Genomic DNA, 15,984 nt, shown 5'->3' with positions numbered 1-15,984 from the left:
CTCACACATGCTCGGTGAATGAATGTTGTATCTCTGCTACATCCCCAGCCTGAGATGTTAACCGTATCTATGACTTTGGACTTTAGTCTTCTGATTTCTTCCTTCACTGAGGATGGTAGACAAAACTGCAGCGTTATTTTACATTCTTTCAAGCACATGTAGAATATTTTGGGGAAAAAAACCCCAACATAGCAAGATTTTCAGAGAACCCAGGAGGATGATAGCATGCGAAGAATACTCTGTCTATTCTCCAGTGTAATAGATTTAGCAATAAAGCAAAAGTATCGCATTAAGTAACAGTTAAATAACGAGTATATAAATACCTTCTACACAGAGGTAACAGGGAAAACTTTTATAGTGAGTTTTCTTCTGGTCCTGTTTGTTGTTGTTTTTTGTTTTTTTTTTAGCATTCACTTTTAATTATGGCAGAACTCATTGCTCCTGGGCTAAAATACCTCTCCATAAAGGATGAAGTTAATTTATATCTTACCTCTCTCCTTGAAGGACTGAAGGCAGTTCTGCTGCTTGTGAATGCAACTCAGAATCCGAAGAAACCCTCCTCGCCGGTGGTTGTAGTGCTCATTTACTAACGCACAAAAACTCCCCCAGGATCCTAACTCGTGGCTACAGGCTCAGACGTCTGAAGAATCCTGTTTTTCTCTGGAGAGAGGTCCACACCTGCCAGTCACAATAATGCTTAGATATTGACAGGGACAGATGTTCAAGATATCTTATGTGGAGAAAAAAAAAAAAATCCCCAAACCAAAACCCACAGGCCACAGCCAACTCCAGGGTAATATATATTGCATGCATTGGTAGATTATCCACTTCGATACACTTTAGACACCAACAAAGTGGGAGGAGCCACAACTTTTGGCCGTTATTTACGATGCTGGAGATAAACCCAGGCCTTGCACTAAATAGGCAAGTTCTTATCATCTGGGGGGAGGAGCAACAATCATTTTGAGAGAGTACGTTTTCTAAGGATCATGATTAGAGGAAAAATGAAAACTTGGGCATTTTGCTTGCTTGTTGCTTAGCTTTTTTTTTTTTTTCTGAGACAGGGTTTCTCTGTGTTTCCTGGAACTTACTCTGTAGACCATGCTGTCCTTGAACTCACAGAGATCCACCTGCCTCTGCCTCCCAAGTGCTCTACCACACTAGGCTGCAATGGTCATTCTTTTGTTTTGTTTTTAAGATTTCTTTGTCTATTTTATGTATATGAGTGCTCTGTCTGCATGTACACCTGCATGCCAGAAGATGGCGTCAGGTCCCAGTATAGACAGCTTAGTTGTGAGCCACCATATGGTTTCTGGGAATTGAACTCAGGACCTCTGGAAGAGCAGACAGTGCTCTTAACCTCTGAGCCATCTCTCCTGGCCCTTTGCTTAGCATTTTAAAAAAGATTTGTCTCTTTATGTCTGTGGGTGTTTTGCCTGCTGTTCTGTGTGCCACGTACATGCAGTGCCAGTGGAGGCCAGAAGAGGTTGTCATGTCACCTGGAAGTGGAGTTCTGTACCCCTGTGTGGTTGCTAGGAACTAGACCCAGGTCCCCTGGAAGAGCAGACAGTGCTCTTGACCTCAGAGCATCTCTCCAGCCCTGTTCGGCATTTTTAATGTGTACAGATGTGAGATGAGGGAACACAGTTACATGAAGGCTCAAGACTGCTTAAGCTCCGGCTCAGTGGCTGTCAGCCTAACTCTGCGACCCGTCAATACAGGTCCTCGTGTTGTGGTGACCCCAACCGTACAATTATTTCATTGCTCTGCCATAACTGTAATTTTGCTGTTATGAATCATAATATAAATATCTGTGTTTTTAGACGGTCTTAGGTGACCCCTGTGAAAGGGTTGTTGGCCCCCAAAGGGGTCTCAACTCAGAGGCCGAGGACCACTGCTTTAAGTGGTCATGGTTATACTATAAGGATTTTGTAACAATTTACATTTTACAAGTATATGCATATAAAATGTATCCATTTCTATAGAGAAAGCAATCTGGAATTATGTACCCAAATGTCATTGTGATTATGTCTCTGGGGCTGGGAGTTCTGCTTACTTTGCCTATTTCTCTGACATTTGATGTATTTACAGTGAGTATTTGTAGGCAGGAAAACTGAAACTGAAAATCAAAACCAGCTGCCAACAGCGGGTAGTTAGGCCTTGTTCAGGAGTAAGTTGTGAGGTTTTGTGTGTGGTCTTAACCTTCATTTTAGGCTTCAAGTGCGGGATGAAATCTTTTCCTCCAGCCCCCTCTCTAGCACTCACTGTTGACACACAGCGCCCTTCTCTGTTTCTTCTCTGCTCTTCCTCTGCTACCTCTGACTTCTGGCCTCACTGCTGCTGTCTCGACACCACTCCCTCAGTCCATCTGGGCTCTGTTGACATTCTCCTTATTAAGATTCCAAACTCTGACTTGAAAAAATTTGTCCATGTCTGGCAGTGGTGATGCATGCCTTTAGTCCCAGCACTCAGGAGGCACAGGCAGGGCAGATCTCTGTGAGTTTGAGGCCAGCCTGGTGTACAGAGTGACTTCCAGGACAGCCAAAGCTACACACAAAGAAACCCTGTCTTAAAAAACAAAACAAAAAAGAAAAAAGAAAAAGAAAAGAAAAAAAAAATTGTGCATAGTTGCATCTACTTGGAAAGCAGAGGCTGGAAGATTGTCATGCCTAGGCAACATAGAGACTCCATCTCAAAAGAAGAAAAAAAAAAAAAAAGGAAAATGGAAAGGAATAAAAGGACATTCTCCAGTTTTCTTTTTTCAGATTACTGATCCCGTGGAATTGACATCACCTAGAATCTCCTAATGAAACCGTGTCTTTTGCCTCTGTAAACAATCTTTCTGCCAGGAGGTGGTGGCACACACCTTTAATCCCAGTACTCAGAAGGCAGAGGCAGAAGGATCTTTGTGTTCTAGGCCAGTCTGGGCTACAGAGTTCCAGGACAGTCAAAGCTACACAGAGAAATCCTGTCTCAGAAAACAAAAACAAAACCAGAAAACCCAAAACAATCCTGGATTTTTTTCTTACACAATTCAGTACTTTGTATAAATGCCTTATTAAGAAGCTAAATAAATTTAATATTTGGACGCAATCAATGAAATATATTTAATGCAGAAGTGTTTTTTCTTTTCTTTTCTTTTCTTTCTTTTTTTTTTTTAAAGCTGTGTCTAGGGGCCAGAGAGATGGCTCAGCAGGTAAAAGTGTTTGCCAAAACCTGATGACCTGAGTTCAAGCTCTAGAACCCATGTAAAACACCTCTTTGTGGTAAGCATCTCTAAGTCTGTACTCCTAGAGCAGGGTAGGTGTCAGAGACAGGAAAATTGTCTGGAAGTTCAGGTAGCCTAAAGTACATTTCGCAGTAGTAGAAATGAGAGACCCTACCTCAACAGGGCAGAAGTCATGAAATCTGCTCCCCATCCCCCCAAAGCTGTCCTCTGGCTTCCTCAAACATTCCATGGCATGTGCATCCTCCAAACCCCCAAAACAGAGTGCCAGGATTGAGTCTGAAGTAACAGCCAGGCACTGTAGCATTTGCTTCTAATCCCTGCACTCTTGAAGTAGAGGCACGGAAGTCAGGAGTTCAAGGGCTGCCTTGACTACATCTTAAGTGGTGTACACACACACACACACACACACACACGCACACACTTGAGCACAGGCAAAACAGCCACATGCATAAACAAGAAAGAAAAGTAAGTCTTAAACAAGACAGGCCAGCATAGTGGCACAAGACTGTAATTGTAGCACTCCAGGGGCTGACTGAACTCTGTGAGTTTGAGGCCAGCCTGGTCTTTACAGCAAGTTCTAGGCCAGCCAGAGCTACAAAGTTCTAGGCCAGCCAGAGCTACACCCAGAGAGCTACACTTCTTTTCAAACAAGAAAACAAGCTACACAAAACAACAAGTAAATAATTAACAGAAACTTGGAGGTGAGCTAGTCTTCAGATGGCTGAGGATGCTCACGGGTTTTGTGACTGAAAACTAAGCCCGTGGAGTAAGGTGGTCTAGCAGTTTGAAGAAGACACAGGGCTCTTCTTGGCGGGAGGGATTTTAGCCAGCTGAGAGGCTTCTCTGGGTGGGGCACTCTTCAGGGTCTGGGACTTCCTGGAGAAAGGCTGCTGGGGCCAAGTGGGATTTCCTGGGATTTAGCTAATAACCCCTGGCTCGGAGACACAGATTGCTGTCTGCCTATTTTTTGTTTTTTTCATATGCTATCCCACGACAAAACCTAAGTAAAAGAGAGGCCTAGAAGAAATGGATCTTCCCCAAGGCCACCCAAGGAGAGAGAAAGTGGAGAGGAACATGAGGTTCTGGGACACAAGAGAGGGGTAGTGCCCACTGAAGCTGGACTTCCAGGAGCCGTGTTTGAAAGGAGGAAGAGTCAGACCCCAGGACCAAACCTCCTGTCACTTGGAAAATTCTTTACTCTGTGGCTTCCTTGTTTGTGTTCCTCACATTTCCCACCTGTTTCCATGGTGATCAGCAGTAAATCAGTTACTGATAAAACAGTAAAAGTCCAAAGATAAAATGTATCTTTAGGCGCAGCCAGAGTACAGAGAGCTACAGAGGACTGCAAGGTCATTCCTTCTAGAGGAGAGAGCAGGCTGGTCCCAGAGTCTTCTTCTGGAGGGGGAGGTGTCTGTCCTGGCAGCGAGCTTGGGACAAGGAAAGCTTGGGGAAGAGCAGTGTGCTTGGTTTTTGTAAAATATCCACCTTTATTTTATTTGTCCCTATATTGTATTTAGTTCACACCAAATTGCAGATACATTTCCCTCTATTTGCTTTTATATTTCTAGCTGAGTTAAAGAACGGAACCATGTCTCACGTGTCCCTATATTCCGAAGTGCCTGCTATATACACCTTGGTAAGGAACTGGGCAGCTGTCAGAGGCTCAGTCTAGTTTATTTTCTTCTTTTTAAATTGAAAATATTTCTATATAAGACAGATAGGGCTGGGCGGTGGTGGCACACACCTTTAATCCCAGCATTTGGGGGCAGAGGTCAGCCTGCTCTACAGAGCGACAGCCAAGGCTACACAGAGAAATTCTGTCTTGAAAAAACAAAGCAAACGAAAACAAAACAAAAAAACCCAGGTAAGGTATTGTGTACCATTTCTGCCAGTACTCCGGGGGCAGAGGCAGAAGCAGGAAGATTTCTGTGAGTTGCAGGCTAGCACAGTCTATATAGCCATTTCCAGGCTCGCAAGGGCTGTATAGTGAGACTTATTTTTTTTAATGTATATACATATGCACTTCAAAACTGTGCCCTTCTTAACTTTTCTCCTAGCTTCTCCCCAAATCCATGTAATTATGTGCAAATAGAATATATACATACAAAAGCAAATTTTGTGAATATACGTTTTACAAAAATAAGATTCAATGTTTGTTTTTGTTTTGTTTTGTTTTTTCTCACTCAACAGTAGCCCTTAGAAATTCAACAAGAATATTTCTGAAGGAGTATCTCATTTTTCTCAGTCTCAATGCCTGATCAACATCTGCATCTGGGGTCTGATACATCCAAAGGATGGGTATGTTGGGGCCCCAGTACTCTAGAACTGATTGCTCACATCTTACTCTCAACCTGTTTTGTTTTGTTCTCGGTGACATCAACTACTGACCTGCAGTTGGGCATGCTGGGATGATTTACACTATCAAAATCTCCAGATGCTAAAAATGGTGCTTTGGGGGGCGGAGATGTGGCTCAGCAGTTAGGACCTCATCTGACTTTTCCAGAGGTCTCAAGTTCAGTTCCCAGCATCCACGGGTTGTTTGCCTTTTGTCTACTTACAGAACCTTCCCCTTTGTTATCGCTTTCAATTACTCATCTCTCCTGTACAACTTTGTCACTTGTGTACTTAAAATATTCCTTTACTCTACGGGTGTGGGTGTTTTGCCTGTCTGTCTGTCTGTGCACCACGTGCATGCAATGCCCGCAGAAGCCAGAAGAAGGCATTACATCCCCGGGAGCAGAGTTACAGACGGCTGTGTGCTGCCATGTGGGTGCTGGGAATCGAACCTGGGTCCTCTGGAAAAGCAGCCAGGGTTCTTAACCACTGAGCCATCTCTCCAGCCCCTTGTCTATTCTTTTTCTTTTTCTTTTGCTGTATAAAACATATTTCTTCTTGAAAAGGGTTACAAGGTAAAACATGTCTATATTTTTTTATAGCTTCTGGTTTCCAGTCTTGGTTTATAAAATACCCTCACTGTCTGTGTATCGAGCTTGTAGCTTCCTAAATTTCCAAGATTGTTATTGTCTTATTTTTTCACACTTGTCTTTAATCTATATGGAGTTCATATTTGTAAGTGGTATAAAATAGGAATCCAGTTTTATTTTCTTCCAGATGGAAGTTGACTTGGCACCATTTATTAAATAATCCATTCTTTTTCATGGAATTGAAATACCAACTTTGTCATATAGTAAATTCTCATATGTATACTTGGTCTATTTCTGGGTTCTATTTTATTCCACGGATCCATTTATCTATTCCCATGCCAATACCAAATTGACTTAATTACAGAGGTTTTATAGTTCAGTCTGATATCTGGAAGACAAGTCTCACTCTTTATTTCTCTTTTTTCACATTTTTATTTGCCTTTCTCAAGCATTTATTCTGCTATGTAACTTTGAAATCATTTAATTCATTTTCCCCTCCAAATAAAAACCTTCTTGTTATCCAATTAAAATCACATCAAATATACACATTAATTCTGGTAAAATTGATTTTTCTATCAGTGTTCTTTTATTATTTCCAAAGATATTTGCTGAGTACCCACTTTGTGATGACCTCACCAGATAAAGCAATAGACAGACATGGCCCCATTTCTCTTAAAGGTCAAGCTATTCTGTTTATCATATCGCCTTGTAGTTCCACTCTTGGATATATAGTTAGTAGAAATGAGTGCTGACATCCACCACAAGATAGTACTGGAACACTCATAGCAGCTTTATGTAATAAACAAAAAGGGAAGTCGCACTGCTATCCCAATAGGGCGGGGTAAATAGTGGTCTATTTATTATACCACTCAGCCATAGGAAAAGAATGCACTTCTGATACTTGCAGGCAGCCACATAAATTAATCTCACAAATAGGCTGAGAGCACAAGAAGGCAGATATGAGGATTTAGTAACTGCCCTTATGAGGAATCCGAAGTCAGGCCTGTTTCCAAGTGAAGTAGAATGGTGGGGGGTGATGCATACTGACTGTGAGGGGCCAGGGCCCCTTCTGGAATGGCTTTTGCTTTGTATTTGTCCTGCCCAGGGATTATATGAATTCACAAACCTACTTGTCATATGCTTGAGAACATTTGCTTTACTCTTCTGTCTTTCAATCAAGATAAATAAGAATCAAAAGGAACTTTACCGTCACAAAGGCTTCCTCCCCCTCTTGCGAGTCAAGGGTGAGTGGTCTGTGTAGGTCCCTGCCTCCTGCTTTCCCTCTCTCCAAGAAAATGATTTTCTAGTGCTTTCTAGACTGCGCTTTTGCAGTCTTAATGCTGCTGTGGCTGATAATTACGTGATGATGTTCTAGCATCTCTTTCCTAAATACGTTTATTAAAAAGCGTCTCTGGGTGGACTATAGTGTGGCCCTGTGGAGAAGCAACAGACTTGGGCCAGGCAGCTAAGACTTCCTCTCCCCAACTGGTCAATAAGAAACCACGGTTTTTCTGCCTTACCCCCAAAAGAGTTATAAAAGTTCAGTAAGTGCCTGGAAAGCAGGCAAGACTCCACGATGCAATCTGGATCACCCATTACCAATTTGCTTTGCTCACCCACCGTAGTGGCTGGGCCTTATGCTTCCTAGGGGAAAATGAGCAGTTTGGATGCCTGCTCCCTCCTTCTCCCTTCTCCAATCTCATCCACTCTCTTGTTCTCCATCAGTGTGTTCCCTGATGGGGGGGGGAGGGAGGAAGGTGGTCTATATTTGTGGCTCTTTGGGGAGAAAAGTTGGAGCCCAACTTGGTGGTCTCACATGTAACCCCAAGACTGCCAGCACCGGATGTTGCCTGCAGCAGACTTAAAGTGCCGCTTGCCATGTGGTGCTGCTGAGTCGCGCTTATTTCCTGCCATTTTGTCTTTCTGATCTCTGGGGTCGTGAGTGACTCACGCTTTCCAGTTCAATGTGAGGACATGTCCCACCGCGTTGACTGCCGGATGCTCCTGGAGGACATTCCTAACCCACCACTCACCACGTTATTACAAGTCTAACTCCTGAAATCACTAATCCCCAAATAGCCTCTATTCTCTCAACTGCTGGCTTCCATTCTTTGATTTTATGCACAGTAGTTCCCAACTCAAGGCCAAAAATTCTACCCCTTGCTGAGCCACTTTCAAAGGAGAACCAATATGCTAAGACCAGAGGGGGATTTTGAATAGCGGCTAATTGTCAGTTTGTCTAGTGAAAAGAGCTTCCCCTCTCTCCCAGCAGCCTGGTTATTTGTTAAAGTTTTCTGGGCTTTTGGAGCACCTCACCGTTAGGGGTGGTTCAAACTCAGTGGTTTTAATTATTAATCAGGTCAAAGGCTGATGACAATTTTTCCTCTCTTCAGGGGAGGGTCTTCAGGGTTCACAGTGGGGCTTGTCCAGGCCCTTGTCCTGTGATGGATAGAAAGAAGAGAAGTGGGGGAATGATGGAAACCAGATCCGTCTAGAGTCCTTGCTGGTTCCTTGCTGGACAGACTGCAGCGTTACTTAAGCTGCCTGTGGGCTCACTGTAAGGAATGTAGGTCTTTATGCTCTATAAGGATGCATGGTTTTCCGAGCTAAACAATTCCAGGTCGGTAGTACACATAAGCATGTGTCCTTGTATGTGCCCTTGCAAGCCAGGGCATAGAAGCAGCGGAGATGCTGCATATGTGTCCACTCTGGTGTCCATCACTGCCTGGTGGCAATGGCAAGGCCACCCCTTTGCTAAGCACACTGTGGAAAAGGCATGAGTCTTTTCCTAGTTTGGCTCTGTAATGTCTCCAGGTACGTTGACTTTGTTTTTGCCCTGCCTTCCCCACATCTCTTTTGATCCCTAGAGATCTCCCTTCTCCTCTTGGCTTGAGACCCCCAGCTTGACAAAATCCAGGAAAGTCTTCCCCTTTGCCTATTCGCCATCCGTTCCAAACAATTCCAGCAGGCGCTGCCTCTCACCCTTGTTGCTAGGCAGATTCCCTGGTTGCTAGGCCACCACTGTTTCCTCCCAGCCTGGGAAAGACATACAAATTTCCAGTGACCGACTGAACCACCTAGCCGCCCACCCACCAGCAAAATGAGTAGACCCTAAACTTCATTGTGTGTGAACTCTGTGCCCAGTGTAGCTCAATTCTGAAAGGGAAAATAGTTAGAAAATCCAGGGAGTGGATTCCTTACAGAGGTGACCATGTCTGCTGTATGGATGATGTATCTGGGAAGTTTTCTCTGGACAAGGGCGTTGGACGTTGCCCCCCACCTCCCATGAACTCTCAAGACCCTCCCCTGAAGAGAAGAAAAATTATCAGCCTTGACATGAGCTTGAAGAATTTTCTCTCATTTAAGTTCTGATGCCCCTCAGCCTTACAGACTCAGAAAACATCTTATGTACAAGTAGAATCAGTCCCTGGTTCTAGAGGTAAAGAGTTTTAATCAAGTTTGAACAACTGAATTTATTAATCTATAATGAGACTGTCACATGGATCTAGAATGATTCTGTGAGGATTTTGCCTTTGCTCTGTGGTTGCAGAGTTAAAGGAAGCAGGATATAAGCAAGTTGGTATGGACATCATTTGTTAAGATAGATTTTATATATATGTACATACACACACATATATAATTACCTCCTAGTATGTGTCAGGCAAAATGCTAGGTGATTTACAAGATGACATTTAGTTTCCCACATCAGTTATGAGAAAGATGAAATGCTTAAGGGCATTTCATTAAAATATCAGTTCAGGGGCATCAGGATGGCTCCGTGGATAAAGGAGCCAGCCACAAGCCTGACAACCTGAGTTTGATCACAGGAACCTACATGGTGAAAGGAGAGAACTGATTCCTGCAAGTTGTTCTGACTCCCACACACAAAATAACTGGCAAAAAGAACTTCTTTCAAGCAGTTTAGGTTAAACTGTTCCCATCTAGGGGTAATTTTTCTCTTCCAATCAAAAAATTAAAAGGCAGAAAAACCTCTGGAGCACAACAGCTTGTAGCAGGGAAAATCTTGGACACAGCGTACAGAATCAGTGGTTAAAGAACGGCTTTGTGGAGAGGGAGGACACACACACACAGGACGAGCCACTGAAAGCCGAGGGGGACCCTGAAGTCTCCTAGGTTAGGGTTGGTCAATTTAAACAGACAGGGGGCCTGACACAACCCTCGTGTAAATATGTCCTGGTCTGGCCTTGAACGTATTAGAGCAGTCTGCCAGCAAGCCAGCCTGGAAGAAGCCTGCCAGGCCTTGTCTTAAGCTGCCAGGCCTTTGTAGAAGATCAGAGAGAAGCCAGAAATCTGACATCCTTATTATCTCTCTGTGGCCCCTTTCCCTGTCTGCTTATTGGGGAACTATCTAACTCTTATCTCCTCAAAATGATTTAACTGAGGCTATTCAGCTAAGACATCAGAGAACCAGGGTTTGACTCCAAAGATGGCTTAATAGATCCCAGTTGTCTGGGAATGTATGGGTGACAGGTTGGGGGGAAGATGGCTAATGGATCCTGAGGTGCTGGAGGGCCAGCTGAGCAGTTTCCTAAGAGTAACAGACCATGTGGAAGTAGAACTTGGCTGAGCCTCAATCTAGATATGAAATTGTAAGTATCACCCAGCATGCCTCTCTCTTCTGGAGCTTCTCTAAGAGAAGGGCTTGTTGGCACTGGGTAAATATTTGTGTCCGGTAGAGTCTAGGCAGCTCAGTCTGGTTCAGTAGGCATTTGAATGGTACAGGACAGGCGTTTAAAGGAACCACCTTTAAAGCACCCACAAAGACCAAGAAACTAAGATCTTGGTTGTAAGTGCCAGAAGCATCCCTGGGGAAAGAGCTTTTGGGCCAAGTTAGTTGAATTAGGGACACTGAACTCAGGAAGAGACACACAGAAGCTTGTAGAGAAAGGGAACAAGGAGGCACCTTCCTATCCAGAGGCCTGGGGAGTACCCCAATTCAGAGAGAAGAGCAGGCTTGCAGCAAATCCCACATCTGGGGACCAGATCCTTGGAGGGGCCTGGGTGGCAGGTTCTGAGAGCACAGTGAAGCATGTCGACGGGGTTGACCTCTAGCCGAAGCTAAAGTATGAGCATGCTCTGTAGCCAAGCCCTAAAGAACGGAAAGGGAGGGACGGGGATGTCTGTGTGTCCAAAAAAGATGTTCCTGGAAACTGGGGGTCTCATCTGGTTTGCCATATGATACACCAGGGAAAATGGGGACACCCCCCCTTTAAAGTTCTTAGTTTCCCTGTCTTAGTTTTATTAATAAAATAACTTAGAATGGATTTAAACAGAAGCTTGAGGACAATTTTGACTGAGTTTAAAAGAAAAGCCCAGAGCAGGCAAGCCGTAATCTTGGCATCTGAGAGGAGGATGGAGGAGAGAAGCAGGAGAGGAGAAGCCATGCTCGTTAAAACAGCAGAGGTCAGCCAGGACAGTCCGCCACAGGACAGGGAGGAGGCTGCAGAGTAAGGAAGCCCGGAGTCTTAGGGAAAGCATGCCCAGAACAGAGAGAGAAGTAAAAAGAAAAGGAACGTTTTTGTTTTTTTTTTCTGAGTACTTTCAAAAAGCAGGCAAGGCAACAAAGCCTCGTGATTGTGGCCCCTGCATAAGCTACTGTGGTAGGGATTGGGAATTCTAGGAAAGAAAAGCACATTGTTTCATTAGAAGGGTAATTATCCCACCTGTCTCTTTAACTTAAGGTGAACCTGCCTTCCTGGGGGTGGGGTGAGGGTGGTCTATTAGCCAGGCCAGAGATTTTTAAGTTTCTTGGCCAGTTTTTCCTCAATGGGCCTTTGTGGCCACTCTGACAGGCCTACCTGCCGTCTTCAGTCCTCCTTCCTTTCCTGGGGTAGGGCAGGGTGGAGGTTGGGGCCAGGGATTGAACCCAGGGCCTTGCAGGTGCCAGGCATATCCTTTACCGCTGAGCTCTAACTCCAGTCCTCTTTTATGTTTTACTGTGAGAAAAAGTCTGCGTTTCCCAGGCTGGCCTTGGACTCAGTCTGCAGCTCAGACAGGCCTCCAGTTTGTGATCCTCCTGCCTCAGCCTTCCGAGCAGCTGGGATATCAGGTCTGCATCACCACCAGTTTGGCCTGTGTCCTTTTTCTTGAAACAAACTTTTCTGGGATTGGAGGAGAGGTATTCAGAAGACCATCTGTGTTCAATACATTTTCTGTTTCTCTGCAGGTAAACATCCGCGACCTAAAGATGAGAACCCCGCAGCTGACGCTGTCCCCACCCACTGTTTATGGCGCACCGGGCTTCACTTTAACGCGTTTGCTGCTTTGTCATAAAAACGGGGGGAGGGGGGATTTTTGACAAGTTGTCCTTCAATGGGAATTTAGTTTTTTTTTTACTTTTCCCCAGTTTTCTACTTTTTGTAATTTAGTTTTTTGGCTTTTCCCCAGTTTCCTACTGAAGTGCTTTCTGAACATTCTCAACCTCGTCTGGACTCCAGAGAGATTTGCCCAAGCTTTGGGCCAAGGCAGCCAAGGGGGTTCCAGGGCCCCTGCAAATTTAGCAGGATGGGGCTAGCAGCTGTCTCAGCTAGATTTGCATGAAACAGCTGGTGGAGCCAGGGCAGAGAGAGGTGAACTCTCAAGAGAGGAAGAGAGAGGGAAAGTGAGAGAGAGAAGGAGAGAGGGAGGGAGGGAGAGAGAGCTGCAGTTGATAAGGTCTTCCTGCCTGGACTCTTCTACGAAGAGGCTTCTGGTGCCCTTTCATCGCAGGGGCTGCTGGAGTCTTTCCATCGCAGGGGCTGCTGGGGCTCCATCACAGGGGCTGCTGGAGTCTTTCCATCACGGCGGGCGGCTGGGGCTCATCTGCAAAAAAGATGCTGGGCCCTTCCATCGCAGGGGCTGCTGGGGCTCCATAGCAGGGGCCGCTGGAGTCTTTCCATTGCGGGGGTGGCTGGGGCCCTTCTCCACGGAGGCTGCTGGAGCCCTTCCACCGCAGGGGCTGCTGGTTCATTCCATCACAGAGGCTGCTGGACCCCCGCTCTCCCCCATGGTTTTATTCACAGAACAGCAAACAAGTTAAAGTGAAGCGCAGTGGGCTATATACAGTGGGTGGGGATAGCAACACATGTGAGGCTCCTATTTTGAGGCCTGACAACATCTACCTGCAAAGCTTAGCTGCAGCTGGGGTGTGGCTGGGCTGAAGCGTGGGAGGGGTGTGTGGATTACACCCTCAGCCACTAGACCTTGACTATTTGGGGCTTAGAGTCAAGAAGGGAACATGACGTTCAGTTGAAATAAAAGAGAAGTAGAGGAACCTGGGCCTCTTTTGTTATTTCAGTAACCAGAGTCAGATCTCTGGGAGTGGTTCTGGCCTGTGCCCACTTGGAGGACCCTCCCACACTTCTACCTTTCTTACATGGGTGAGCAATAATTTTTACTTTACTTTTTTCACTTTAAAAGTGACACAAGAGGCTGGAGAGATGACTCAGTGGTTAAGAGCACTGGATGTTCTAGAGGACCTGGGTTCAAGTCCCAGCACCTGCATGGCAGCTCATACCTGACCCTAGCTCCAGTTCTAGGGGATCTGGCACTGGAGCTTCAGAAAAAGAAATAAACCTAACAAGTGACATGATAACCATGAAAAAGCTTATTGCTTATTGTTAGCTGGCCTATTTTGTTTGTTTGTTTATTTGGGGTGTGGTTTTTGAGACAGGGTTTCTCTGTGTAGCCTTAGCTGTCCTGGACTCATTTTGAGGCTGGTCTCGAACTCACAGAGACAGGCCTGCCTCTGCCTCCCTGAGGGATGGGATTACAGTCGTGTGCCGCTGCTAGCTGGCCTTTCGGAAGGAAGGTTTGGAGGGTGTCAGGTCAGTCAGAAGTTTGGTAGGAGGACTTTTCTAACATCCCACTAATAATCTGCAGTCTGGGGCCTGGTTCCTGAGCAGCTGTGGTTAAAGTGAAATCTTGATTCTCTTAGTAACTTGATGGCTTAGTTTAGGCCTCAGGTTGCTGTTGCATGAACTGCCTTGAAATTTAATCACCCAAATTTATTTCCTAGAGTGTTTTTCACAGTCTCCTCCTCTAGGCCCATTAGTCACCATCCTGTGACCTGACAGAGCCATTATTGAAGGCCTCTGTGGTTTTTCACTCTCCATTTAGGGGTGCAGGCACTCTGGAGGCAAGTTCTGACTTGAGTCATGGTTGGGTGGGTTTCCCCTCAACTGTGAGTCTTCCCCAGGGCATCTTAGAGGCCCAGGGGAGAATACCTCCCTTTTTTCACAAGAGAGGTGGCAGCTACTTCTATGGCCAGTGTTCCCAGGCTGGGTGTTATGTCCCCCTTTGTTCCTGCTTACTCTGACACTGCCCAGCTTTAGGGTCCTTTTTAATAAAATGGAGATAGCATACACATCTAAAAATGTCTTACTTTTATTTTTGAGACAAGCCCTCATATATCCTAGGCTGTCCTCAAGTTCCCTATGTAGCCAAGAATGGCCTTGAATTTCTGTCGTCCTGCCTTCACCTTCCAGATGCTGGGCTTGCAGCTGCTGTGCATGGTTTGGGTGGCACTGGGGATCAGCCCAGGCTTTGTGCACATCAGGCAAGCTGTCTGCCTAGCCCAAGATAACATACCTTTTTTTCCCTTAGAAAATGGGGTACAAGGACCAGCAAGATGGCCCAGCAGGCCAAGGCACTCACAAGCTCGCTGACCTGAGTTTAACACCTGATCCCACACAAAGGAGGAATGAGAGGACCATCTCTACAGAGTTGTCTGTGACCTACCTATGTGCATACCCGAATACACCCACACCAATAATAAATAAAAGCTCCAAGAAAGTGGTGCAAAACTAAACCGAAGGGGTGGCAGTGTAGAGGGTACAAGACATGTCAGCTTCTGCTCTTTCACCTGGACAAGACCTTTTGTCTGGAATCTTGGACATCTTCATCTGGTTTAGGAATATCCCTACAACATTTCATCTCAAAAATAGTTCCATAAGAAAGCATTTGGCTTTCTCCTCCTTCCAACTGAGGGCTTTGTCTCTGGAATACGAGCTGTAAGGTGCCAGAGTGGCAGGCACTACGCAGCAGATGTGAAAACACAACCAGCTGACCAGGGCGGCATAGGAGAGTCTTGATCTTGTGGTTTCCCCAGTCTGCCCCTCCCCCACTCTGGTCAGGTCACTCCCCCTCTGTGCTTGGCTGGCTCTCGAGGTGACTCTACAGGGCTGGCTCCTCTCCCGTAGCTACGCTGGACCAGTTAAAGTTTATTCTGTAGAAACCTCCACCAAGAAGTCAAAAGATGAGTTTCCTGCTCTTAATAGATAATTTTTATTGGTTTTGCAATAAACGTATGAAATAGAAAACAATAGCAATAAACTATCCCAACAAGAAATCGAAAGGCTTAGGCCCCCAAAGCTCCACTGCCTCTTCCTAATGAGTCTCTAATTTATAGAGCGACCAGTGGGCCTACGTTTCTTTCTCCAAGCTTTGCAAACTCTTCCATCTTGGAGGCTGGGTACTCTGAGGCCTGGGTGGACTCATTTCCAAATGGCTGCTGTAATGAATGCTGGACATGGCAGAACCACACAAGAGGATGTGGCGCTGTCCAGTCTAGACACAGTCCTGTTCCTTTTGACTTTGAGGGTGATTTCATGTTTGTCACCATAGGGTAGACTAGAAGAATCAGGATAGGAACTCATATGGAAATAGCCAGGGGCTGCAGTTAAACACATTACATCTATTTATTTATTTATTTATTTATTTATTTGTTTGTTTATTTATTTGTGTGTGTGTGTGTGTGTGTGTGTGTTGGGGGTGGTAATGGTGGGGGTCACCGTGACATGAAGAAGCCAGAGGACAACTTGTGGGACTTAG

At 45.3% G+C, this 15,984-nt stretch overlaps 1 long non-coding RNA gene across 1 annotated transcript; it reads left to right on the top strand.

Moving 5' to 3' along the window:
• The first annotated feature begins 3,170 nt into the window (after window positions 1–3,170).
• On the top strand, window positions 3,171–13,674 carry LOC132648063 (uncharacterized). The gene is made up of 4 exons (XR_009586434.1): window positions 3,171–3,266; window positions 4,798–4,865; window positions 5,420–5,527; window positions 12,341–13,674. It is a non-coding gene; the product is annotated as an uncharacterized LOC132648063 (long non-coding RNA).
• Window positions 13,675–15,984: the final 2,310 nt, after the last annotated feature.

This window comes from Meriones unguiculatus, chromosome 1 (assembly GCF_030254825.1).
Source record: "Meriones unguiculatus strain TT.TT164.6M chromosome 1, Bangor_MerUng_6.1, whole genome shotgun sequence".
Lineage (NCBI taxonomy): Eukaryota > Metazoa > Chordata > Mammalia > Rodentia > Muridae > Meriones > Meriones unguiculatus.
The sequence above is the reverse complement of the archived record's forward strand: the minus strand, read 5'-3'. Positions and strand labels throughout refer to the sequence as shown.